At 36.2% G+C, this 26,880-nt stretch overlaps 1 protein-coding gene across 2 annotated transcripts in view; it reads right to left on the bottom strand.

Annotated features, from left to right (window-relative positions):
* PPM1L (protein phosphatase, Mg2+/Mn2+ dependent 1L) overlaps positions 1-26,880 on the bottom strand; it is a 233,542-nt gene that overhangs the window by 71,416 nt on the left and 135,246 nt on the right. The window lies entirely within an intron of this gene.

Here is a 26,880-nt window from a genome sequence, read left to right on the forward strand (position 1 = left end):
ACAATGCAGTGATTTTCAACCAGGTGAGCACGCTTCCCTAGGAGGAGGGAAGAAAGGCATGTGTACTTGGAAAAGGACCTTGCCAAAGACTCTAATATGTCCTTCTAGTGGGCTAGGGAGATAGCATACTCTTCTTCTCCCTTCTGGTTGAGAATCTCAGTTAAAGTGAAACAGAACTTTAAGGGAAAAATTAAGCAATAGAGTAGCATGTATGAATCGGGGAAAATGAAATTCTTAAAATGTGTCTCTTGAGAATGCCAAGAGTTTGGCATCTCCTTGCAGGGCAGTCCTGAGTCATATGCATAGGATCTGAAATGGATAAAATAAGTGAAAGAATGTATGTATCTTGTTTAAAAGTATACTCACAACCACTAGAAACTGAAATAAAAGAAACTATTAAGAATTGTCTCTGGGATACAGGCCTAGAATAAGACAGACATATCTACATAGTTTAATTGTTTTAAGTTCCTGTAACTGTTAAAAATTATCTTTAAAATAGGTTTTTTGTACACTTCATAGTTTTCTTTTTAAATGTTTACACAATTTAGGATGAAAGGAAACTTGTAAGAATAGTGACAACTGACTTCCCAGGAAAACTCCACTGGGAAGCGGTAGGAAAAGTTATATTTCAGTCTTTAGAGCAGTCAAATATAGCACACAACACTTTTTTTTTCAATTGCTATTTCTATTTTATTTATTTATTATTTAAAAAAAAATTTTTTATGGTGACATTCGTTAATGAAATCCAATAAATTTCAGCTGTACACTTTAACAGTAAGGCATATATATATTTACACTGTGTGTTTACCTCCCATAGTTAGATTTCTTTCTGTCACCACATATTTGACCCCCTTTACCCCATCTACCTCCCCACTTCCCCCACCACCTACCCTCTGGTAACCACTAGTCTATAGTCCATGTTCATGAGTCTCTGTTCGTCCTGTTCATTTGTTGCTTTTAAGTTTATATCTTACATATAAGTGATATCATGTGGTTTTCAACTTTTTCCGTCTGGTTTATTTCACTTAGTACAAGTATCTCAAGGTCCATCCACATTGTCACAAGTGGCAGTATTTCATCTCTTCTTATGGCTGAGTAATATTCCATTGTATATATGTAGCACCACCTCTTTAGCCAATCATCTATCGTAGGACACTTCTGTTACTTCCATGTCCTGGCCACTGTGAATAATGCTGCTAGGAACATCGGTGTGCAAATATCTTTTCGGATATGGGTTTTCAAGTCTTTGGGGTAAATACCCAGTAGAGGGATTGCCGGATCATACGGTAGATCAATTCTTAGTTTTTTGAGGAACCTCCATACTGTTTTCCATAGTGGCTGTACCAATTTGCAGTCCCACACAACACTTTTTATTTCTAGATTTGTATTTATATCCCCTAAGTCAGTTGCTGATAAAATTACAACTTTAAAATATCACCAAACATTATTCAATTTATTTGCCAGTTATCTAGTACAGAACAAATAAAATTATTCCATAAAATGTAAATGGACCCAGCAAAACATATTTAATTTTAGAGTTTAACAATAATTTTCTCCTGACACTGGAAAATGAAGCAACACACTGCAGAAAAACTATTTTAGAACTCATTACCTTGCTGTTCAGTGTAACACCTGTCTTTAATTTTTTTTTTCCTTGGAAATATCTACGAGGTACAGAAAATAATTCTATAATGCACCTTTTACAAATACTGGTGTACTCTATATTATTGAAAGCATACCACACATCTCCTTCTAATTGTGTCCACTGACCTACTTTTCTAAAATTATGACATAGATCTTTAAACGGGACCTATATTTTTGACTATATTAAAGTTACATTTTGGCATTTTGTTCCTAAAACAGTAAAATTTCATGTATTGAGTTCTTTCCATTAGAAAAGATTCTTAAGAAAAACAGAAACAAACGATTCTAGCAAAACACTAGACTCTGTCAAGATATTTCAAGAAATCATCTTTATACTAGGTGATACTCTAAATGTATTTGAATGGCAGTTAAAACCTTATGTTCAAGCATAAACCTATGCTTAAAACCGGGCTGTCATACAAATACTATATGATCTCACTTATATGTGAAAGTCACTAAAACAAACAAACAAACAAACCCAAAACCAAATTCGTAAATACACAGAATACACTGATGGTTTCTGGAGGTGGGGGTGGGAGTAGGGAGGTGAAATGGGTAAAGGTGATCAAAATGTACAAAAACTTCCAATTATAAAATAAATAATTCCTGAAGAGATAATGTACAGCATGGTGACTATAGTTAATAATACTGTAGTGCATAGTTAAAAGTTGCTAAGAGAGTAGATCTTAAAAATTCTCATCATACACACAAAAAATTGTAACTATGTATGGAGAGATATTAACTAGTATTGTGGTAATCATTTCACAATCATATAAATATCAAATTATTGTGTTAACCTGAAATTAACATAATGTCAATTATATCTCAATTAAAAAAATAGGCTGTCATTTTAAGTGAGATTGTAATTATTGCACAAATAATATATAATACAAAGAGCAATTTAAATTTTAAATTTTCACTAGAATTTTAAAATAAAATGAAAAATAAAATTAAAATATAGGATTACTTATCTATGCCTCAATCAATAATAAATGCTACTGGAAGTTTAAATCCTACATTGCATATTCTTATAACCTAACTAATCCAGAAACAATAATTTTGTCGCTATTATCAGTATCTTGCATTTGTGTGGTACTTAATACTTTTCTGAGCAATTTATGCTGTCATTATTCTGTATCTTCGCAATAACTTTGAGTGAAAGTAGACATTATTTGTATTAGACATTATTGGTTTGGGGCAATCCTTCAAAGTTTGGCTCAAATGCTATAAACGCTATTAGCGAACACATCTAATAGGAGCCAACAGTCTTTTGAGTATTTACATAGGTATCTGTATAGGTATAGGTATTTTAGCTCCCCAGTTTGGCTAAAATAAGGACTGTATCTTACACATCGTTGTGTTTACCTAGCATCAGGTTCAGTGCTTTGTACCATAGAAGCTTAATGTCTTGACTGTATCCAAGTATCAGGGACCTTGAGATAGCCTTTGGAGAAGACTTTTTGATAGTTCATAATTCTCTGTCTACAATCAGAACTTCCTTTCATGATTCCAGATGGAGCACAGGAGTCTGGTTTTCCACCGGCAAATGGAATTGCATTTGGTCTTTAATTATCACTGATGCCATTATTTTAGGAAACAGCTGAAACCCGAATCATCATTTACATACCAAAATGGTAAATTATATAACACTTCACGTACAAAGCTGCATCTGGAGCTTTATTTAATGACTTTCATCTCCATAAGTGTTTGATCCTCTCCATTCTTGCCTTTATTTCTTCATTTGGCATTTGGCTTGATTCTGCTAGGGACCCTCTGAGGAGTCATGCACAAAACCTTATATTTGTGTCCCTGAGTTAAAGATTGCCTTGAAGGCTGTTAACTCCTCCACGATGTTCAGGTGTTCAGGTTTGTGCTTGTCTGAATGGTTGGGGAGATTCCCGAACAAACCCCAGGTGGTGGCGGAGAAGCCTCGGGGCAGACAGTGGAGGATTCTTAGTTAGTTCACAGGTCCCTCTGGTTACACCTGAGAAGAACAGCTAACAGCTGGAATAAAAACACGAGCTAAACGCTTGTGAGGTAAGGAGCAAAAGGTGCCCAATATACTTTCTTACAGAATTTGCACACATTTATATTACCCATGCCAACTTCGGCCTGGAAGACAGTAAAGGGCTAGAGGAAACCCTATAAAAAGTACTCAATGGATGAAAACAATAAAAAAAAAGAAGCAGAATGGCTAAGCATCTAAATTCTGGGAACCTACTAGGTAGAATGCTGACACTAGTCATTATGTTACAAGCACTATTTACCCTACAGTGGTATGTTCTTTAAGAAGTAACCAATATATATGAAAGAATTTGGCAGGCTGGAGTACAAAGTGTAATTTAAAAGCTGTTAAATGCTTCACAATTAATCTTAAAAAGAAGACCCGTCAGCCATCCAATTCCGATTTATTGAGTGTCTGCTGAGTAAAGCACATTAGATTCGACACTGTTGGGAGAACAAACCTGCAATTTTAATGCACAAACAAAAGACACAAAATACTGGAAAAATCCATTTTACAAAGCAATACAAAAACAGGCATGAATCTTGAGGTGAACTAACATATTTACTTAATATATAACCTATGTTAAGTGCTGAATGGCCTCTAGGGAGAGAAATTAAGGAGAGGGGACAAGAAAAGGAATCAGGAAATCATTCTAGTGCAGTTTAAAGATCATTTTTGAGGTAAGAAACACTTACTGGAGGAAAGAAACGCAATCTAGGAAACAGTGACTGTGAGTTCATCGGAAGCCATAATAAGAAATGAAGTTGATAATCAGTAGTAGGAGAGAGCCAACAGTTGAAGTCTTACCTCCCTGTTAACCAGGGAGTTTTGATTTGCAGCAGTTAGTAATAGGAAATGACTGAAACATCTTACAGAGGGAAATATATGATCAAATCTTGTTTGGGGAAGAATGTGTTTGGAGCAGAGTTTAAAATGCACTGAAATAGAATGAGGTTAAAGCGAGGAGACAATTAAAAAGTCTGAAGAAAAGGAAAACTGGCCATCTACACCGTGATTAGAAGACAGAAAGTGAAAAAAAAGTGACAAAAACTTTAAAATGGTGTACACTTTTAACCTAGCAATTGTCTCTCTAGGAATTTATTTTAAAAAGTTAAAGATGAGCATAAAGACTTGTGTGCAAACATATATATCAAAGTATTATTCGTGATAATTAAAATTTGTCTGCAAACTGGTTGATTCAATTATAGGATGTCTGCAATGGAAAACAATGCAGCCATTAAAAATCATGTTATGAAAAAGTCCTAAATAAAGTGGGGAAATGTTCATAATGAAACAGATTTCAAAACAGTTCGTATACTACATGTATACAATAATTGGCTGAATTATATTAATATGCATCATTAGTTATCTCAGAGTAGTAAGAGTTGGGGTGATATTAATTTTTTCTCTATGTAGTTTTCTGCATATTCCAAATTTTCTAAAAAATAATAGAAGAATAATTAACTATTTTACATGTACCAGGCACTATGCCAAATGCTTTGCATGTATTAGATTATTTAATCACCACAACAACCCATAGGCTTTACAATGAGGAAACGTACTCAGAGAAGTTACACAACTTATCCTTGGTTATTCAGTGAACGGTGGAGCAGGAAACACCAATTGCTTTGGAACCAGGAAAAACAGATAAACAAAATTTTAAAAAGAAGGTGATGCCTACTGTGGACAGTCTTTTGTAAGGTAAAGCAGCCCTGGGCTAAGATAAAGTCCTTGAGAAGAAAAAAAAGAGAACATGAACAAAGACTGGTGACAGATGGGAAAGAAAAATATGTAAAATGGCTTTAATGTTGCATAACTGGAAGCTAAAGATGGAGAGTAATGGGAAAAGTGAGCAAAGTGGAACATGATATATTTCCTTTCGAACATTTAACTGTAAGCCTGAAAACTACCCACCTCTTAGTATTTTATAGAATATCTACCAACCTCCTCAAAAAAAAAAAAATCTCCCTGAGAAAAAGGTATTATACTTAGTTTATAGAACTACAAGGAAAAATACCAGACTAATGATTTTGTTTCTAAGTACCAGAGAGGCAAAAGCTAGTTTCATAATAAAATATTAAGTGATACTAAATTCTTTTTTTTGAATTGTCTCACTTTTTTATTTTTATTTATTTTTTATTATGGTGATACTGGCTAACAAAATCCAGTAAGTTTTAGGTGTACAATTTGGCAGTAAGGCACACATATTTTGCTTTGTGTGTTCACCACCAATAGTTACTGAATTAAATTCTAATAGAGCCTCCATTAGAGAAATATCACGAGTAAATTATACCTATGTTCAAATCACTTTTGGTATGTATTTTTCTGTGGGAATTTGCAAAGATCAAGTTACTGTTCATTTTGAACTTTAATAGACATAAAAACAGGTTTCTGATGTCCTTAACTGTGAAAACGTGCCTTACAGTTTTTATTTTATAGTCCATATTTCATAGTTGCTGGAAGTTTTCATATTTTGTCCCTCCTTTTTAACCAAATGTGCTATTTTATTACCAATGCTAAGACTTAGTCTATATTAGGCAATTTTATATTTAAAAATTTTAGGTATGGTATTCAAAAGAAAGAAAGTTCCCCCATACTAAGTAAATTCTTACTTAAAAGATAAATTTTAAAACCAAGGATTGGGGTTTATCATTAAGTTTGTAATGATCTGTATTATAAATGCTGGTCCTGCTGTAAATCCCCAAAATAAAGCAACTTTGAAAACTAATACATGAGATTCTAAGATTACAAAATTTGGTAAATGCATCTTAAGAATAAATACCCACTTTTGTCTCAGGGATGGTCTGCCAAGCGTGCTTTGCCAAAATAAAATAAAAAGTTTCAAAATTTTAATACCTTTCAAATTCTATGATTTCATAAATTACCCTTCCCTCTTTGTTTTAACACGAGCATAGGCATACACACACAAACAATTGTAATTTTGCAGAGAGAAAGCCTCAAGCTCCATTGAAATGAATGAGACAAATAAATGATGGCAGCACCTTTCAGCTTATTTTTATACCACATATCTGCGTGACTTGGAACACACAGTGCTACTGCTTCCTACATGAGCGTTGATTATGAACGGACATAGGCTTCTAAAACTAGATCAAAAGGAGACTAAGGCAAAGGGGCTGATCCTTGACATATATTAGGATAAAGTTAACACCGATCGCACGCACAATAAGGTGCTAGATCTGGCTGGAAGGGCGTCTGACCAGTGACCCTCTGGGTGAGAGGCAGACTTTGGCACCCAGGAAGACACACAAGAGAGGTAAGATGGGAAATCAATTCTGCAAATACTGAGTAGGAAAAGAGATGAATTATGGAAAATGGTAATTCTGGGGTGATCGCTAGGTATTCACGAGATAAAAGAGACCATAAAGGAGATCCTTCAAAATTCGTGCCACAGGAGGACAGAAGAGAGCAGAAGTGATACTTTCATTGCAGACAAGGTTTCCGTGTCCTTGAAGGGAAGTGAATGTGCACGTGCCGATTTGGCAGCAGCCAGCACACAGACTGCAGGTTAGTTTACTTAGCTCCATCTCGGAATCCATCTTATGGTAACATATCATTAACTTCTGACAAACGCTCTTTGGCTCCAGGCAATTTAAAACAAAGTGAGTGAGTGCCCTTGCCCTCCAGGAAGAGGACAGAAGGAAGGAAAGGGAGTTGTTCCCCGCACGCCTGCTGAGAGTCATTTCTTGCCATTTTTAGTCTTCGCCACTTCTAACCTTACGAGGTTATTTAAATAAGAAAAGCATCTGTGAGAGCACCATCTTGCACTCCTGAATTCATAATTCTGCCCCAAGAAGGCAAATTTGATTCCTTCAAGAGAGATGACATCAGGAAAAAGTCCCAGGCTTAAAACTGAGGAATATAGATGAAAGCCAATGCTTATAATGGAGATTTGAGATTGCTCTGGAGAATTGAAGCTGTGCGTGTACAAATGATGGTCGGTCATGTGGCAAAATGGCCACTACGGAGGGCATAACACTCAACATGAAATCAGATAACCTTCTTAATATGAAGATTGAAGTTTTCGTTCAAACATGAAGCTGATGACTGTTAAGGTATAGGTTATTCAGGAAAATTCCTCTGGAATTTTTCAAGTGACAAACCTTTAATAACTTTTTCGGTCATCTCATCCATATTTAATCTGAGGCCATTTTCACATGGTAGTACCGAGCATGCCATAATGTGAAAATATAACTCAGACTCCATTTCCTGAATGATGGCTTCCCTGACCGCAAAATGGTTGTGTTTAGTATATAAAAACTTAAATTACCGCCCTTACCTAGATCCCTACTCTTTAATCACAGTAAGATGAAATACTGCTTAGCTACGTGGTCCATTTCCCTAATATTATTTTGATCAAATCTACATTCAAACTCTAAGGGATTTTTAAAAATGTGTCTGTTTATCATCTGAAAGAAAGGTGGCATTATTTCTCTACCGCTAAGGAGACATTGAATTCTTTGCCCCTTGATGACCACGCGCATTCAGAGAGGCGGGGAACGGGCTCTACCAGTTCCATGGTCCTTCTTTTCTTTTCTTTTTTTTTAAAGCACACACACATCTAAGATCTCCTGAGAGACGGCAACATAAAAACACTCTACCAGTAGACTTTTTCATAAATCTTTCAGAAAATGACCAACATTCAGCCAAAGCAGTCTTGTTAAATTTTTGATAGGTGAGTTCCTATTTTTCAGCAGTTATAGAAAGAAGAAATTGTTTCCCATTCTATACACTGGATCTATAGAAGAAAAATGCAAGGTAATGTTTGTTTACGGAGAGAAAAATGTTTCCTATTTCAAAGAAAATTATGGTTAATTATTGATAGAATTCCCTTCCATTTCTGAATCTTGGGCTATAAAGCATGAGGAAAAATTAACTTCTATGAGTGTTATCCAAATGTATTCTAGAAAGCTCCATGCAGAATGCTAAATGAAAACGCCTTTAGGGATTCAGAAAGCCAGTGGGACCAAATGTTATAAATGAATTATAAAACACTCATGAGTTATTAATCAAAAAGAACTCCGTAGCTATGACAATAGAGCGGTCCCTTTAAAGGGAGCCAAAACATAGTCAGACAAAATGTTTCCTGGCGGGCAGTTGGGCCAGGGAACCCCTCTCGCGCCTTGCTTGACTCTGGCTCCACAGCTACAAAATTTGTAGTTGGTCAGTGTTGCTCAAGGGCAGTGCTTTAACCACCTGCTCCTGAATCACAGGGGATGGGAGAGGGGATATTTTCTCAAAAATGTAGAAAATTGGTCCTGCTCCATTTTTCATAAATCGAGATATTTCACATACGACTCTAGAATCTGCTTTTTAAACTTATATTTTCACAAGTTCACTAAAGAGTGAGACCCAGCAGTTTCTACCCTTAGAGCTCTGATGTTACAAGGTCTAGGCACATGTATTTTTACAAAGCTATACAATGAATTCTGATGTACATACAGAATTGTACCAGGCCCTCCACAATCATAGCCCTTCTGCATTCCCCAGGACTCCATTTAGCAAGTAAATATTTTTAATTCCTGTAAAAACCTTGACTGTATGCAGTGACAGTCCCATATGGCTTACCTATTCTCAGTGCCACAGGCTTTATTTATTTATTTATTTATTTTAACATATAAAATTGCCAATCTGCTCAGTCTCTGAAAGGCCGAGCCCTCTCTAAAGCCACTAACTGACCTTGAGTACTTCTGATGCCAGGAGCACCTGGAACTCTTTTCCAACAGCTTGTGGGCAATGAAGCAAGTCTCAGCAAGCTGTGTGAAACAGGCCACAAAATGACCTGAGGCAAAGCACCTGGAAAACACAGTGATTCCCTCTTGACCGTGCCCAGGCATGGTCAGAACATTGACCTGACCTTCGCCAGGGCCCACCAGTGGAAATTTGAAGGCTGGGGAGCTGCAGCAAAATGTAGCAGAAAGAGAAGCAAATCAGCATCACCAGCAGTGTTGTATAACTTTGCATACAGAATTTGAAAGGGTATCTTATTTTAGCAGGAGGAAAATGGGATACCTAATTACATGGAAAAGCTATAATTTCGGCAGTGAATGCACCTGCTAGATTAAATATAAAATGATACATTTTAAAATTTGAATAGGTAAATAGTTCATGGACCTCAGAGGGAAAAATATATCCTTTCCCAATCCTGTTTCAGCTCCAAGAGGCAACAGCTGGGTGAGCAGACATGCGGTCACGGGCTAGAACTACATTTTTTCAATTAATCTTTGCATCTCCACCATGTGCCAAGCACTGTGCTAGCTGCTAGGAATACAGGTGGGCAAAAGTAGACATGTCTCTGCTCTTATGGTGCTTATGGTCTAGTGGAGAAGACAAAAATTAACTAAATAACTGGTTAAGTATATAAATATAAGCGGAGTGCTCTAAGGAAAGGAACAATGTTCTTTGAAGGGATGAAACAAAAGAATCTAAACAGCCTGATGGGGAAAGGGAGGTAAGAGAGCGATGCTTGAGCTGAAATTTAAAAACTGATCAGGAGGTTCACAGGCAAAGTAGGAAGGAGGAAGGAGGAAGATGTCAATACAGGCAATAAAGAGAATATATTTTAGCGATATGAATTTTCAAAAACGTGGATAAATGAGAGCCATGGATGAATAAAAGTTGCAGTTCATAGGTGGGGAGGCTTCAAGACAGACTTGTGCTCTCAGGTGTTAATTACCAGCTACCGCGTCTGTTGAGGACCATGAGGAGGAGAGTGATGTGCCCTACACTTGGCCAAATAAAACCAATAATAACTGTTGTGGTAGGGCATGGGGGTGGGGGATTCATTTCTGAACTTCTTTTTATTAAAATGGGTTTATTATAAATAATCTGTGTTAAGAACAATGTTAGCTCCAACAAGCCTGGACTGCCCGGTCAGGGCCTCGCGTATTTGTCATTCTCTCTTTCTCACCCAGTTCTCACACTGTTGCCTATTTTTGTATAGGGAGCTGGTAGAGCCTTAGCTCTCCTTCCACATTACTCATAAGTGCTGAATTTATACCAAATTTTGATCTTTTTGCAATAACATACAGAGTCATAACACATCTGGGTATTTTACAATTTTTTAAGTCAAAAAAGATGTTTGTTTATATAAGGGAACAGTGAGCTAAATTAGCATCAACCAATAAATATCAACTAACTTGAAATCATTTGTCTCAAAAGTCAGAGGAATAAAACAAAAATGAGCTCCCCCCATGCTCCATCCAGATATGTATGGATAATGTCTCAGTGGGATAAGAAAAAAGTCCAATGGCCTCCTCACACCAAATCGTACTTCATTATCCTCCTGTGTGGATACATGGTCCTATTCCATGCAGAAAGTTCCCCACAAACAGAATAGTGAGCAAAAGGACTCAACTGTACAGTATATACCTAGTATTTCCCACTGGGAGAGACTTCATTCAGAAAGTATGAAACCTGGGTAATCGAGAGCACTTTCACATCTCCAGGGTTTTCCCACCTACCTGGAGGGAGGGGCTGGAGAAATCATAAAGTAATGTAATTTACCCTTCTAGGTGGGCTGGCCCAGCTCTTTAGCAGGCATATATTTAAAACCTACTATTTACTGAGTACTTATTATGTGCCAGGTACTATGCTTGTTACTTTATATAAATTACTTCATTTAATTCTCACACCAACTCTAGAAGGTTGTCAATGCTTTGCAGATGCTCCTCTGAACACTTCTTACAGTCCCGTGCTCTTCAACAAAATCTATAGTTTCATAAGTATTTAATACAGGCAAGTTTTAGGAGTTTGGGGCTAAGAAAAATAAGATAATACAAATGAGATGAAACCAGGGATAAAGTGGAGGCATAAAATATATGCCTCAAGATTCTTTTTATTTGTGAGGGATGAATTAAAAACTAACTTTAGTTCTCTGGCACCTAAAGCAAAGAAATAAAGGAGACTATCTGCACAGGTCACCATGTTCTTAAAGTAAATTACAAAAAGGATCAAAATAATGCTTATGGCAGACATTATTAATCAAAGAATTTTTGCTATTAAGCCCAGACTCACCCTGAGAACTCTTCTCAATGCAGTATTCCAGGCAGCCACCAATCAATCAAACTTAGCACATAAGATGAAACTTCTTTATGAGCCTTGGTTTAAATTCAGGATGGCAAACCGCTATCCAAACACCTGTTTTTATAAATAAAGTTTTATTGGAACACGGTTCCACCCAATTGTTTATATATTGTTTATGGCTGTTTCTGAATTTCAATGGCAGAACTCAGCAACTGACACATAGTAAGTATGACATACAAAGCCTAAAATATTTACTATATGGCTCTTTATTAAAAAAAAATTTTTTGCCAAACCCTGGTATAGATGAATGACTAAAGCAAAATTTGTGTGTGTGTGAGACTGATATTCTTTAGCTCACATTTATTATTTGTTTTCATGTATTAAGCACTTGTTAGGTTCCAGGTGTATAAAAATAAGTTGTACAGAGTTGCCACCTTGAAATAGCTTGCAAACTAGCTACAGAAATGACTGAAGAGATAATCACAAAACAATTTGATCAGTTCTAAAACATAAGTACATACAATTTTTTATGTGAGCCCAACAAAGCGATTTAAAATATTAATACCTCAGAGATATTCTTTAAACATTCTATTGCTTTCCATTTGACCACACAACCTAAAAAATCAGAGGGAACCTTGGGTATCATATCCCTATCGTGATCCTCAGAGGAAATGGGTGGATAAAAATGCAGCCAGACATTATAAAGAGTGGCTGCTTTAACTTGATGTAACATTAAAAATGAAAAGGTCATTAGGCATTCTGAAAACAATGGGCAACTGGTGATGTCCCATAAAAAACTAACATCAGCAACTTTGGATTCTCAAAACTGTCACTTTTCAGGAATCACATAATCAAGAAAATTAACAAGGTAACAAAGAGACATATAAAGTTTGAATTAGGATTCATAGTAGATTGGCAGGGACATAATAAATTCATAATTGTAGTAATCTGCAGCTGCTTCAACCTTAGAAAATAATGAATTGCGTAGTGAGGGCTGGTGTCTCTGAAATGGCGAGCAAAAGCCATCTGCTATGGTGCAGTGTCCTATCTTTATGTCCTATACCCAGACAGTCCATATCCCAGGGAGATCCACCTAAAGATTTATTGTTGCAACAAGTGATTTCCAAATATCATAAATCAGTATGGAAAGAGTCAGACTAGAAAGAGTATAAACGTTGTCAACTACAATACTCAGCTATTAATTTCCTTTTATTTCCCAAGATGGTACATATGATCCTTCAAAATATATTGTATTGATCTAAGTGCCCTAGGATAAAGAAGTCATTAAACAAATCAACCTGACTTATGAGACACACTCAACAAATCACGCTTTCCTTTCTAACACAAATCATATATTCACGTTCAGGCAATTAGATAGTGAAAGTTAATAAAACTTTAGAAGACAGGTGGCTGACTACTTTTACTTTGAATAGCTATAAATTAAGTGAGTTATGAGCTCTGTTTGAAATCTTTCCTTCAAGAGCTGTACAAAACAAAATTTTATATATAACACATTTTAATAGAATACTTAAATGGTATCCTTCCCAAGAACTACGTAAATTCTCAAGATCCTTTCCAGTTCCTCCGTTAAAGAGAAAATTAAATTTGAACATCTATGTGTATATCCTATGTGATTTTTCAAATGAAATTCTATAAATGATAGCTCAGTTCCGTAATACCTCATTTAACATGTGCCATGAGGGAATGAAGGATTCCACATAAGTGAATGTGCCATTTAACTCGACGTTACTACTCTAAATGATGAAAAGTTATTTTAACCTCTTTCGATGGAAATATTTCTAAAGGGAAACACATACTTCCACTGTTTTTCAAAGAGAATGCACAGAAGAAAATTCAGCATGTTCGTTTTTTGCTTTTGTTTTTTTTTTTTTGATGATGATATAAGGCCACCTTTGAAACATGAAGGGAAGGTGGGAACATGCATGTCTCCTGCACATGATGTCAGCTCCCGCACTCAATCACCCTGGTTGTCGTGAAAAGCTCTCGGTTCTCTCTCCATTGTCAGATAATCCTGCTGCTAAGTGGCAACTTTATGCACAATTATCTACTCTATAGACTTAGAAAATATTTAACCTTCTTACTGGAGAAAGGTACATAGGCTCTGTGATTGTTATTTTCCCATTAGTCCTTCTTTTGTTTATTTTCTGGTCCATTATAAGGCTCCAGATATTTGAAAGTGGGGGTGGGGGGTAGGAGGGAGAAGCCTAAACATCAGATAAGTGGAGTATAAGAAGTCAGAAATGTAAATATTGGATGCATATCTACTTTTTATTAGAAATCATAATTTCCCTTTGTATTCATATACTCTTTGTATTCATATACTCTTTGTATTTCCCTTTGTATTCATATACTCTTTTAAAAAAAAACATCAAAATAGCATGAATAAAACTGGTAACTTTATGATATTTATAATGCACATGGATGGGTCAAGAAACATAAGGAACTCTTATGAAAATGTAAATGTAGTTGATATGATTTGTTTTATGCAAATTTATATAGCTTTATATGCTTACCTAAATATTCATTTCGGGGCCAGAATTGAAACTATGTCTTTCATCTTTAGTTCTTTAGCACTTTGTGCAATATCAAGCATTAGCAACTGGGATCTGGAAAGTTCCTAAAGTCATAGGGTTTAAATATTTTTATAAACAAGCACTATAAAACTTTCCAGTTTTATTCTACCATATACCGGAACAGGTCAAAAATATTTAGTTACATACATCCTGTTAGCCAAATTAATGTTTTCAAACCTTATTCATGATTGACAACTTTTTAAAATATTAAGAAACCAAATGTACAACCTGACGATCCTTCTGGAAGCCATCATGGAAAGTTTAAAATTAACGGACAGTAAATAACCTTAACTTGCATGTGGTTTTAATCATGCACCTGTAGTTACTCCTTTCGCCACCAGATGGCACCCATGAATCAAGCGAAATGCCTTACTTCCATGCTATTCAAGAAACAAGAAAAGTCACAAGAGCTGGCTGTCCTCTTGTCTAGTAGAGGAGCAACTGTCAAAATTCAGTTCTGAAAAGCTGATGGCTGCCTGTACTGGGTTACAAAGCAAGCCTAGTAATTCATTCAAGTATTCACTCTTTCAACATTTAAGTGTTAATGATGCTCCCAGCTTAATGCTGAACACAGAAAGCAAAATGCAAGAGTCCTTGCCCTCAAAGAGCTTATGATTTAAGGAAGCAGATGAGTGGCAAAGAGATAACTACAAAAGAGGACGATAAATCCTCTAATTGAGAAGCCCTAGAAACACCACGTCAGAAGGACTATGTGAGCTGAGTCTCAAGGGATGTAAGGGATGAGCAGAACAATGAGCTGGGTAGCAACCCGAGAAAAGAGCATAGCTCACACAAAGACAGAGGCATGAAAAAGCCTGGTATGTTTGAGGCTAAAATTGGATTTTAAAACTGTAGTAGAGTGTGTATGTGTGTTTCAAGGGGAAGAGAAAGGTGGAGGAAATGGCAGTTCATGAAGAAATATGGCAGGCTGGAATCATGTATGTATATTTAGGAATCTTAATTCTCTAATAATATATAGCAATAGCTAATATTTCTTGAAACTTTTCTATATGCTGAACTCTAAGCACTCAAATGCATTATCTTATTTACTCCTCATTTAACTAAAAATTATTTACTATTTTTATTCCCATTTTTCAGATAAGGCCCAAAAAGATTAGTTAACTTGCTAAGCTTAGCAAATGGTAAGAGTTGGGATTTCAACCCAAGTCAGTATTTGATTCTAAGACCAAATTATTAAATCCACAGCTTGCAAAGAATCTTCTTGTAGAGTCTACAGCACAAACAAATCCCTAAAGTGTTTTAAACAAACAAACAAATGGATCACCAGGTTTCTGATTTAAAACAGGGAATGGGGCAACAGTGTGGAGGATGCACTGATACGGGAGATCTGAAATAGATATATTAAGTTCATCATATCAGTAAGATGGAAACAGAGAAATTATTTTCAAACACAATTGCTTCAATATGACTTTATCATATTGAGATTAAAAAGCTTTAAAAAAAAATTTCCAGGCTGCATAGTTATTTATGCTTTCAGGCCCTATGAACAAGTTTCAGCTTGTATCGGCTTCACTGAGGCATAATTGACATATACATTTGTAAGATATTTAAAGTACACCATGGTGATTTGAGGTATGCATAAGTTGTGAAAAGATTCCTCCCATTTAGTTAATTAACACATCTATCACCTAATATTTATCTTTTTTGCGTGTATGTGAGAACATTCAAGTTTGCTACCCTAGGAAATTTCAATTATACAATTTAATTGTTCTTTAAACAGGCAATAATCATGGAAGGGATGACATAAAACAACCTATATGATAACTTACTCTTCTAATGCACTTGGTAGAAGAAGAAATATAACACTCTTGTTGAGCTATTTCATGATGGATCGAAGTTTCAGAATGCATTAAGAAACGAAGTTATTGTTCTCCCTATGACTTTAAAAGAATCGTTGAACTAGTTTATAGCTATTAACTAATCTTTTAAAAACTAAATTTCCCAGCTAATTCCCAGAACTCATTCTAAACAATATGTTGGAGCGTAGCTGTTGGTCTGTCCTTGGGGTCCCACTGCGGACCCAGCTCTAATAAGTCTCTCCCCACCACCCACATACTTTAAAATCCTTTGGCAGTGGGCTAGGCACGCTTTCCTTGGGCAAGTCATTCTATTCCAAGCAAAATGTGGGACAATAAAGTTTTCCATTGTTTCAGCTTCTTCTGGAAGGAATGCTGAACAAGAGTAGGAAATCTGGGCTCCAGGTCACACTGCAAATGGCCGGCTCCGTGGCTGTGTGCTCTTGAACACAATCCTTAACCTCACTGGCCTTTAGTCTCCTTGTATGCAAGACAGGGAAGTGAGCTGAAGAAAAATACTAGATTAGAGGACATTCGAAATCCCGTTCAGTCTTAATTTTATTCTATGAATTTTTTTAATGTATTTATCTGTTTGCTTGTTTGTTTGTTTCTATCATACCAACCTACTTTGGAGGTGCTAACATAAGGCAGGGTACAAAGAATCTGTAAAACCTATAAAACCTGGAAAGCTTGAGAATTAACTATAATTCGATAGACTAATAGCAGAAGTAATAGTTCGCAGTTTCCTAATATCTGTTTTGCAAACTTTCTGTTTTGCAGGTATCATATTAAGTAGTAATATCTCAAAGTTAAATTGTATAAGCCTAATGAACAGATGGCATATCGATTACCCAGATGGTTAAAAATATGCTCATATTTTCATGTATCATTGGAACAGAAGTTTCTCCAAAACCTCTGTTAGCTTTAGTGATTTAGCAGCCATCAATTGGCAGTATGAAGCTATTACTGTATTAACAAAACCAGCTAAGAAATCAGATGGCTTCAAATTCCTGCTGTCACATTAGCAACAATGAACTAATCCATTTATTAAATAACAATTCTCTTGCTGAGTCTTAACTAAGGCAGCAAAAATGAGACCTGGTGTGACTGATTTTCAACATTACAAGAGTGTGGTGTCAATAGGCAGTCACGATATAAGAATGAAACAGGAAAAATACTTGTAAAAATTTGAAAACATATCTTAAGGATAAGCACTCTTGATGTTCTTTTTAAAAAGATGGAAATATCCTCAAACTTAAAACACAAACTCTTAATTCTATGAAGCTCTATACCTGCAAAAACTAATATTTAACGATAATTTAAATATTGAAATACATGCACTTAGAAAGTATCCTCAACTTGTGGCATAACAGTTTCTACCATCCAATGACTCTGTGTGCTAATTCATTGCACTCTGGGGCATAAAACATTTGGGACCTAGATGAATACAGAGATTTCAAAATAGTACAAAGTGTTGAAATGCATTAACCAGACGATAGGCATTTCATTCCTGTTGTGGCAAAGATTTCTCTCATGTAGTTTTACATTCTTTTATCATTAAATGAAATGGATAATAAATGAGAAGAGTTTTAATTCAGAAATGACTATGAAACGAATTTAAATTATTTTACTAGTTTCTAGGAAACATATTTTATTAAAATTTATTCAGAGTTTACTTTTCTTTTAATTCTATAAGATTATGTAAATACTTGCAGATTTAATTATTTCAAACAAAACCAGATGAACTGCTATTAGAGGTAAAAAATTAGCTGAAATATTTTGATGAATATAATGAAAATATTCATAAGTGCTAACATTTATTGAGCATTTACTATGTGGGCCAGGTACTAACCGTACATGTATTATTGCACTGAAAGTAAACTAAAATTGGGAGAGAAAAAAATCCACCTGGCCAGTACAAAAATTATAGTAGATTGATTTTCTTGAGTGACATTCATTCTACTTCAGAGTTATTCTATCAAACATTGCATAATTATTAATATATACAGGGATCTACCTATGCGAAATGATGAAAAACAAAAGAAGGTATTTTTTGAAGGAAGAATTAAATACTTATTTCATTAACACAGGTTAGCAGAAGTTACTAAAAGTAGGTATGTAAGTCAAGTTAACTGAGAAATTATAAATTAAATCAGGATTTCATTTTTTTCAGCTTAAGAAAGTAATTAAAAGTCATGATCAGTAAAATAATAATGGTGACAAGTGAATTAAACTATTCTAAAAAAGGAAATATAATAATAATAAGCAGGATTTATTAAGTCCATTTAAAAAACAAATCTCACAACTATTTCCTATGCTTCAGATTTTACGTTGTTTTGCATGATAATGTTTCTGCCATTAGTTAACTTGTATAATTACATAAGCGAAATACCTAGTATGTTAAAAACAATTTTGTTGATGCTGAAACCATATTTCAAAATATAAAACAAAACACACCCCTGGGAACACTAAACACTGCTCAGTAGGAGATGCTGCCTAAGTTCTTCCATGTGTTGTTAGGTTGATACCTAGGATTGAATGAATCTTGAGCCATTCAAATAATATTAAGAAATTAAAAATTCTCCCCCAACTCCCCACACAAGACATCTGTAAGAGATAAGAGAAATAAATTGACAAACAAAACACCAAGGTCAAGGATCCATTTCAAATTACTGACACAAATTTGAGCCCATCTTCGTTATGTTCCTCCTTCAGAGCCTTGCCTGCAGTCAGATGCAGGCATGGGAGAGCAAAGGTGGCAGGGGACACAGCAGCTGGCACCTCCAGCTTACTAGATTGTCAAAATGTTTTTCTGATCTTTCTGCAGTACAATAAAACACGAACCATTCAAAGGGAAAATGCATTGTTTAGGAGATTTAGTACAAGGACCTGATGACATTTTCCAGCAGTGGAGCAGCTAGTAATTAAATATCAAGGAGTTAATGAGCTGGCTGACTCAATGAGCTTTGATTTGGTGCAATTAGAACTCCTTCACTGGGGCTCACTCTCATCTAAGCTTCCTTAAGTGAACAGCTCCAGGACAAGTCCACTGGGAAAAACAAATAGGGGGACGGCAACATCCACTATCTATGCAATGTGACTTCAGTACTGCCTAAGCACACACCATCTTCATATTTTCCAATGCCTCTGCTGCAGTGCAGCATTTCTGGCCCGGCAAACTGTAACTGATGAATCACTACTCTTTTGACTTATACAAAACGAAGCACAAGAAAGAGACATTTGTGCACATGTACAGATGCATGCACCCAATCACTCCCTTAGCCTCCTCCCCGCCAGAAAGGTTACCTTGGCTGTTGCAAATTACACAATTCTTTAAAGATGGAGCTGCAGCAGAGATTAGATTAATAGATCAGAATCTAAACTACATCCTGCAGGATGAGAGAATTAAATGGTTGCCAATATGAAGTTCACAGGAGTCATTATTTATAATTAAAAGAAGTTGAATAGTCCCTGCAGACTACACATTTCCATGGCTTTGAACTGGGGAGTGGAATTGCATATAAATTATCTTATCCACTTTGAATGAGAGCTGAGAAAGCTTCTCCGAAGGGTTTTATCAGCCACCAAAGAAGTGAGGCACCAGGCATGAAAAAGCAGAGGTGGAACAGTCCGGATCTTCCTCTAAGTCCTTCGAGTTCTCTGGACTGTCCCAGCAGCTGGCCTCCTGCCAGCAACGCACATGACCTCACTAGTGCCTGGGTTACGTGGGTTGCGACTTAACTTTGGGAGTTTGGGGTGTGAAGGCTTTGTCTTCAGATAAATATGTTTTATCCCTATCTAGATACATTTATATGATAGACAGAACATTATGGAGCCATCAAAAATAACGATGTAAAAGAAGTTTTACTAACATGAAATATTTACAAAATATTGCTAACTTAAAAAAAAAAGTTTACCAAACTGTGTCCTATGGCACAAAGTCACACACACATAAAATAAGGATGTATACCACTCACAGAACCACTATTGACAGTGGTTGGAGGAAATACTTGAGGCTTTTTTCTTCTGTAAGTTTTTTGTATTTTTTTTTTTTAGGATTTCTACAATGAATATATATTATTTTTATAATAAAATAATCTTGGATGAAAAGAGGGGAAGAAGGAAGAAAAAATAATTGATCATACCATCTCTTTCTCCCAGAGGGAGTGAGCAGAGAACATTAAAAGTGTCATCTCTTCAATTTACCTCTTAAATGTTAATTTTCCCGGATCCTTTCCAATCATTTGACTTTGGTCATAGCAGGAAACTTACCAAAAGTGTATTTGGGGTGGGGAAGAGCAGAGCAGGCACAGGTGTAACCCACAGAAAACCAAAGTCTAAAAATAGAAAAGGCAGCAAGAAGTTGTTTTACACTAATACCAGCACGGAAGAAGAATGTCAAGAGGCATTCTTTTTAACACAGTTTAACGGTTTCCACTTTTTAAAAAACTGATCATCTAGATTTCTTGTTTTTCATATCCTCAACTTGTCAACTTACATTTAAAATGAATAATGTGCTAAAGTTGAAAACATTTGCTCTTGTTACTCTCTAGATTTTTTTTTTTTAAAGGACAAATTCCCTGTAGGAACGGGATTAATGACATATGGTAATTACACCATTAGGTTGAAATATCCGTATCAGCATAAACCTCCATTAAACACGTTTCTAAAGAGGCACTGTTATTAAAGAGAAATTCAGTTATTTTAAATTCATAAACAGAGCGCAATGTAGCAGAATCCCTTTTTCTGTGGTCAGGTTGCCTGAAGTCATTTGTTCTACCATTCCTGGCCCAGAAATATTTCAGATAAAGAGAGAAAGTTAGTTTATAACCCAGGCAAGAGACAACACACTTGCAGATGCAATATTTGAAGCTCTCAATTCAGGAAAAATTGTCCAGGCAACAAAAAGAATGTACACTTTCTACTTCCGTGCTGTGACTTCTTGGTCAGCCGTGGCTCACTTCCCACCAAGCTTCCAAGCTCCCATGTCTCCCATTCCTGCAAATAATGAGGGGACAGGGCCGGGGCAGGGCGATGAAGGTTGATGATGGAATGACAAGAAATGGAACAAACAAGAGATCTTGCTCTCCTTTCCCTCAGAGGTATTTTGCACCTCTAGATTTTTCTGCTTTTCTGGTTTTTCTTATTTATGTCCCAATTTCATTTTTAACTGCTTTGTTTCCTATTGGGCTTAATTTCGTAAACAAATTTTAAAACTTTTCTGAAAATAGGTCGGTTATAATCCTACATAACTAACACAAATCACTTATTCGAGTTGTAACATTTCAAATTGTAATAAAATAAAAATAAATTGCTTCCTATAATATCTCTATCAAAAACAGCTGTACTCAGCTCCTTCTAAATAATAAGTATACAGTACAAAGACTAAAGTGTTTTCACATATGATTTTATTAGAAAATAAATGGTATGCCTCACTTTCTCAGCTGCAGCAAAATTTGATAAGAAACTAAATTTGTGTTAATATAACCCCTCGTGCGTCCTTTCATTTTTTAAAAAATCTGTTTTGCAAATACTGGGTTCCATACTGTTTGTTTTACAGGGGAAGGCCACTAGCACTTATTAAAAGCCTATCATAACACTTGGCAGTATGTTAAACACTTTCATAGTTTTTACCATTTTATCCTCAAAGCCAACTCCCAGATGAGGGAAATGAAACACAGAAAAGAATAAATAGCTCCGGGGTCATTTAGCAGGGAATGAAATTCAAACCCAGTTTTTCCTGCTTCGAAAGACATATTATATTTTTCTAATATACATGACCACAGGGAATATCTGTATTGGTTGTAGCCAATGTCATAAAACTTTTACCCAAGCAGGTACACAGGCAAGATGTCATGAATCTTGGCCTCAGGATAAAGGAACTTGGGGAAAATGGTTTTATGGACTACGATCAGTCACAGACAAAAACTCAAAAGCAAATGGCAATGCTAGTAATTTATTAAATGTGAAGGTTTTTATTATCAGAGAACATCTTAAGGTTATTTCACTCATCCTCACAATAATGGTGAAAGGCAGTGGGTCAGGTACTTATTCCTACCCTCATCTTGTAGCGATGGAAAATGAGGTAGAGAAGACCAAGTGATTTACCCAAGGATGAACAATAGTTAGTGGCAAAGAGAAGCCAGGAAACAAGTTTCTTAATGCATAGTGCTACTTCTTTTATGTCATTTTTATCAAAATTAAACTGACAACTGATAGCTTGACCAGGTATCAAGCATCCCCTGGAGAGCACACTTTAAAAAAAACATTATATCACAGAGGAAATACAAGCTTTTACTCAATTCTCCCCATTTCAAGTTTAGCCAAATTGTTCTATGTTCACAATGTATTCATAACCACAGTCACTTTCTTGTTTTCTTCAAGAAAATCTGTTTTAGAGAAAACATTCTTATAAATAAAACTATTCACAGACAAAAAGGCTTTCCTCACTCATCCTTCTGATCCCCTTCACTTCCCGTGGATCCTGGCTTTGAAATAAAATTTAAAAAAAAAAAAAACAGCAACAACGACAGAGGGATTAACCACGGAGAATGAGAGATCAGAAAACAAAAGAATAACTGACTCCACTGTGAGAACTCTTCAGGTCTCGGATAACAAGAAACTCTGAGAGGACAGAATTGACCACTTAGAGAAAAATATTATACACAAACGTCTATTCCAATAAACAGTGAGGATTCCCAAAGTAGTCTTTTTAAACAAATTCTAAGCTCTACTTGGGAAAAGGGTCAAACACCATCTGAAGAAGACAACATTTTGGAAGAACAGACTTGAATCGTTTTCCTGGAAAACAGTATGTCCTAAACAAATGCAATATTTCATTTTGAATTACTAATTACTGCTATTTAATCAGGAATACATGAGAACCGCAAACTTTGAAAGATAGGGAGACCCACTATTTATATCCTCAGCCAAAGAGTCTTTTTGCCACCCTCAGACTAAGGTCAGAGACCCCTGCCCTCCCCCATCCTGTCATTTTTCTCTTGCCACTTAGCACAATTTGCAATTGTATACTTAGGTGTCTGATGTCTGTTTTCCACACTAGATTGCAAGTTCCGGCTATTTAGTTCACCGCCATAAACCTCTGTGGCTAGCATAAGTGCCTGGGAAAAACAGTGGGTGGATGGGTGCTCAGTAAATAACTGCTGAATGAACTGAACGGATGAATGCGGCTTGTGGATTCCAAGTGATGACTGCAGCTTCCCACAGGATATAGCTACTTTTCTCTGACAATTTTTCTAAACCCCAAGTGAAGAAAGTGATTCTCTGAGTGGAGTACAGGATGGTCAACCAGTTTATGCACCTTGGCAAAGTACCACAACCCCAAAAACCTACCTGGTACGTATTTGTACCAACTACAGGCTGCCTAAACCAAAAGGGAGAAAAATGCTGGCTTCCTGGGTGACTAATTTTTCATTTCAAATGTTTGTCCCCTATTGTCTCGATTACTGCCATTTATACATTTTGTTAGGAGAGTAACATAAATCGGAAGCTGTGTACTATTAACAATTCTACCTTAACTACGTAATAAAGTATGTGTTAGCTAGACACAAAACAAAGTCACCCGGACTATCCTATCTCTTGGAACCGAATGTTTGCTTCTTCAAGAAGTACAGCCACATCTTAGTCTCTATTCTGTCCCATTCAGTTCCCGTACTTCTTTGGGGCAAAGGGAGTTTGTGGAGCACTTTGCAGTTCACAAAGCATTTTTTTGGAAAGGTTTGTCAAATTGAAGTTCCAAGTGAAATACCAAGAAATAATGGTCATGCAATTTCAACTTCAAGTTCCAGGCCCACACGCAAATTTGCAAAAGAAATCCACTTTGTGATTCTAAAAAGCCTTAATCCACATTCAAAATGAAGGGTCAAGAGAATGAAAATTAAGGGTTTGAGGAGGAAGATTTCTTGGGAGAGTGCTGTCATGTGTGTCCTTTCTCACACATAACACAGAGGGAAGGGTGAGGTGGTAGGGTGCATCTCCTGTCACCTCATGTCAAGAGACAGGGGCTTCAAAAGGACCACCCGGGAAGCCTGGCATGTGCTCCCACAGTTAGGAGTAGCCGGTGGATGTATGTCAGACTCCTGCCTGGAAAAGCTAAACAAGAGCTGGGGGAGAGTGGGGAGGGCTAAGTGACTATGCCAGACTGGGCTGTACCCCCGCCACTTGTCTGTCCGAGGACCCTGATTACTTCCTGTGGGCAGATATGGGCCACCAGGGGAAGAGAGCTGGTCTGAAGCCACTTAGATCTGGCCCAAGAGGACAGCCTAGAGGGACGAAAGGGCTCCACAAGGGAGTCTGTATGGAATACACAGCTGAAACTAAGAGGTAAAGAAAATGTATTATGGTAATATGTAGGGGACAGGGGAGTGGCTGAAAAACTCACAAAAGTAACCAGGGGAGAAAGAGTCAACGTCGTGAAGCAGTTATGAGGCACTGAAAGCGTGGAGCCACTTTGTGTCACTCTCAGTCAAGGAAGCACTTCCCTGCCCCTCTCTTTTCCCCTCCTTTTCTCCTTCCTTTTCCAGCTTAGACGGTTGCAGGATCAGAAAGATGACCACCAAGTGGAAACTTAAGGTAGGGTTCCCACCTGGCAAAGCCTTAGTTAAAGGAGGGAAGTAGGGAGAAATTTTAACTTCTTTAATTTTAATTTTAATTTTAATTTTTCAATTACAGTTGACATTCAGTATTAGTTTCTATTAGGTTCAGGTGTACAGCACCATAGTTAGACATTTATATAATTTACAAAGTGATCCTCTCAATTAGTCTAGTACCCACCAGGCACTATACAGAGTTAATACAATATTATTGACTATATTCCCTGTGCTGCACTTAACACCTTCATGACTATTTTGTAACTACCAATTTGTTCTTCTTCATCCCTTCACCTTTTCCACCCAGCCCCCCAATCCCCTCTCATCTGGTAATCATCAGTTTGTTCTCTGTATCTATGAGTCTGTTTCTGTCTTGTTTGTTAGTTTATTTTGTTCTCCAGATTCCACATACAAGTGAGATCATACGGTATTTATCTTTCTCTGTCTGACTTATTTCATTTAGCACAATACTCTCTAGGTCTATCTATGTTGTCACAAATAGTAACATTTCTTTTTTTATGGTTGAGTGATATTCCACTGTATATATGTGCCACATCTTCTTTATCCAATCATCTATTGATAGGCACTTAGGTTGCTTCCATATCTTGGCTATTGTAAATAGCACTACAGTGAAGATAAGAGTGCATATATCTTTTCAAATTAGTGTTAGGATTTCTTAAGATAAACACCCAGAATTTGAATTGCTGGGTCATAAGGTAGTTTTATTTTTATTTTTTTTGAGGAATCTTCATAATGATTTCCATAGTGGCTGTACCAATTTGCAGTAGTGCACAAAGTTTCCCTTTTCTCTATATCCTCACCAACACTTGTTGTTTTTTTATTTATTGATGATAACCATTCTGACGGGTGTGAGGTGATATCTCATTGTGGTTTTAATTCACATTTCTCTGATGATTAGTGACCCTGAGCACCTTTTCATATGTCTATGGCCATCTGTATGTCCTCTTTGGAGAAATGTCTACCCAGGTCTTCTGCCCAATTTTTAATTGAATTTTTTCTCAGTGTTGAGTTGTATGAGTTTTTTTTTTTTAATTAATTTTTGGATATTAACCCCTTATCAGATGTATCACTGGTGAACATCTTCTCCCATTAAGTAGGTTGTCTTTTTGTTTTATTAATGGTTTCCTTTGCTGTGCAAAAACTTTTCAGTTTGATGCAGTCTTTTTTTTTTTCTTTTGTTTCCCTTGTCCGAGAAGATAAATCAGAAAACTATATTACTAAGAGAAATGTCGAAGAGTTTACTGCCTATGATTTCTTCCAGGAGTTTTATGGTTTCAGGTCTTACATTTAAGTCTTTAATCTGTTTTGAGTTTATTCTGGTATACAGTGTAAAAAAGTGATCCAGTTTCACTTTCTGCAAGTATCTATCCAGTTTTCCCAACATCATTTATTAAATAGGTGAGGAGATTTAATTTCAAATCAAATTTGAAGTTTTAATGACCTCATGGGATTGGGCACTCTACTCTCTGATCTGAGACTGTATTTGCAATTTAAAAGTCACTGTAATCAAGTATATAACTTAAAAATTATCAGAAAAGTAACAGGACTGCCCAAGGTCCATCTTGGGCAGATAGGGAAAAAACTTCCTCTACTGAATACATTCTAATTAGACAGTGGAAAACAAAAATAAAGATGTTTTCAGATTACATCCTATGAATCTTATTTGTTCAATTTATGGAGACTAGATTAATTGAAACTCTTTCAGTAGCAAGTCACAGAAACCCAACAAAATACCAACTGTAGGCTGAGTGGTATCCTCTAAAATTTATATGTTTAAGTCCTAACTCTCAAGACCTCAGAATGTGGCTATAGTTGGAAATAGTCTTTAAAGAGGTATTTAAGTTCAAATGAGGTAATTAAGGTGGGCTCTATTCCAATATAACTGTCATTATAAGAGGAGATCAGGATCTAGACACACACAGAGGGAAGACCATGTAAAGACACAGGGAGAAGATGGCCATCTACAGAGAGACTGAATACACAAACCCCACGATTTACATCCCTTGTCTCATGTCCATCTGCAAGCCAATGGGAGAGGCCTCAGAAGAAACCAATCCTGTTGACACTTCGATTTTGACTTGCTAGCCTCTAGAATTGTAAGAAAACAAATTTCTGTTCTTTAAGCCACCCAGACTGTGATATTTTGT

The sequence above is a fragment of the Pteropus medius genome, unplaced genomic scaffold (assembly GCF_902729225.1).
Source record: "Pteropus medius unplaced genomic scaffold, Ma_sr-lr_union100, whole genome shotgun sequence".
Lineage (NCBI taxonomy): Eukaryota > Metazoa > Chordata > Mammalia > Chiroptera > Pteropodidae > Pteropus > Pteropus medius.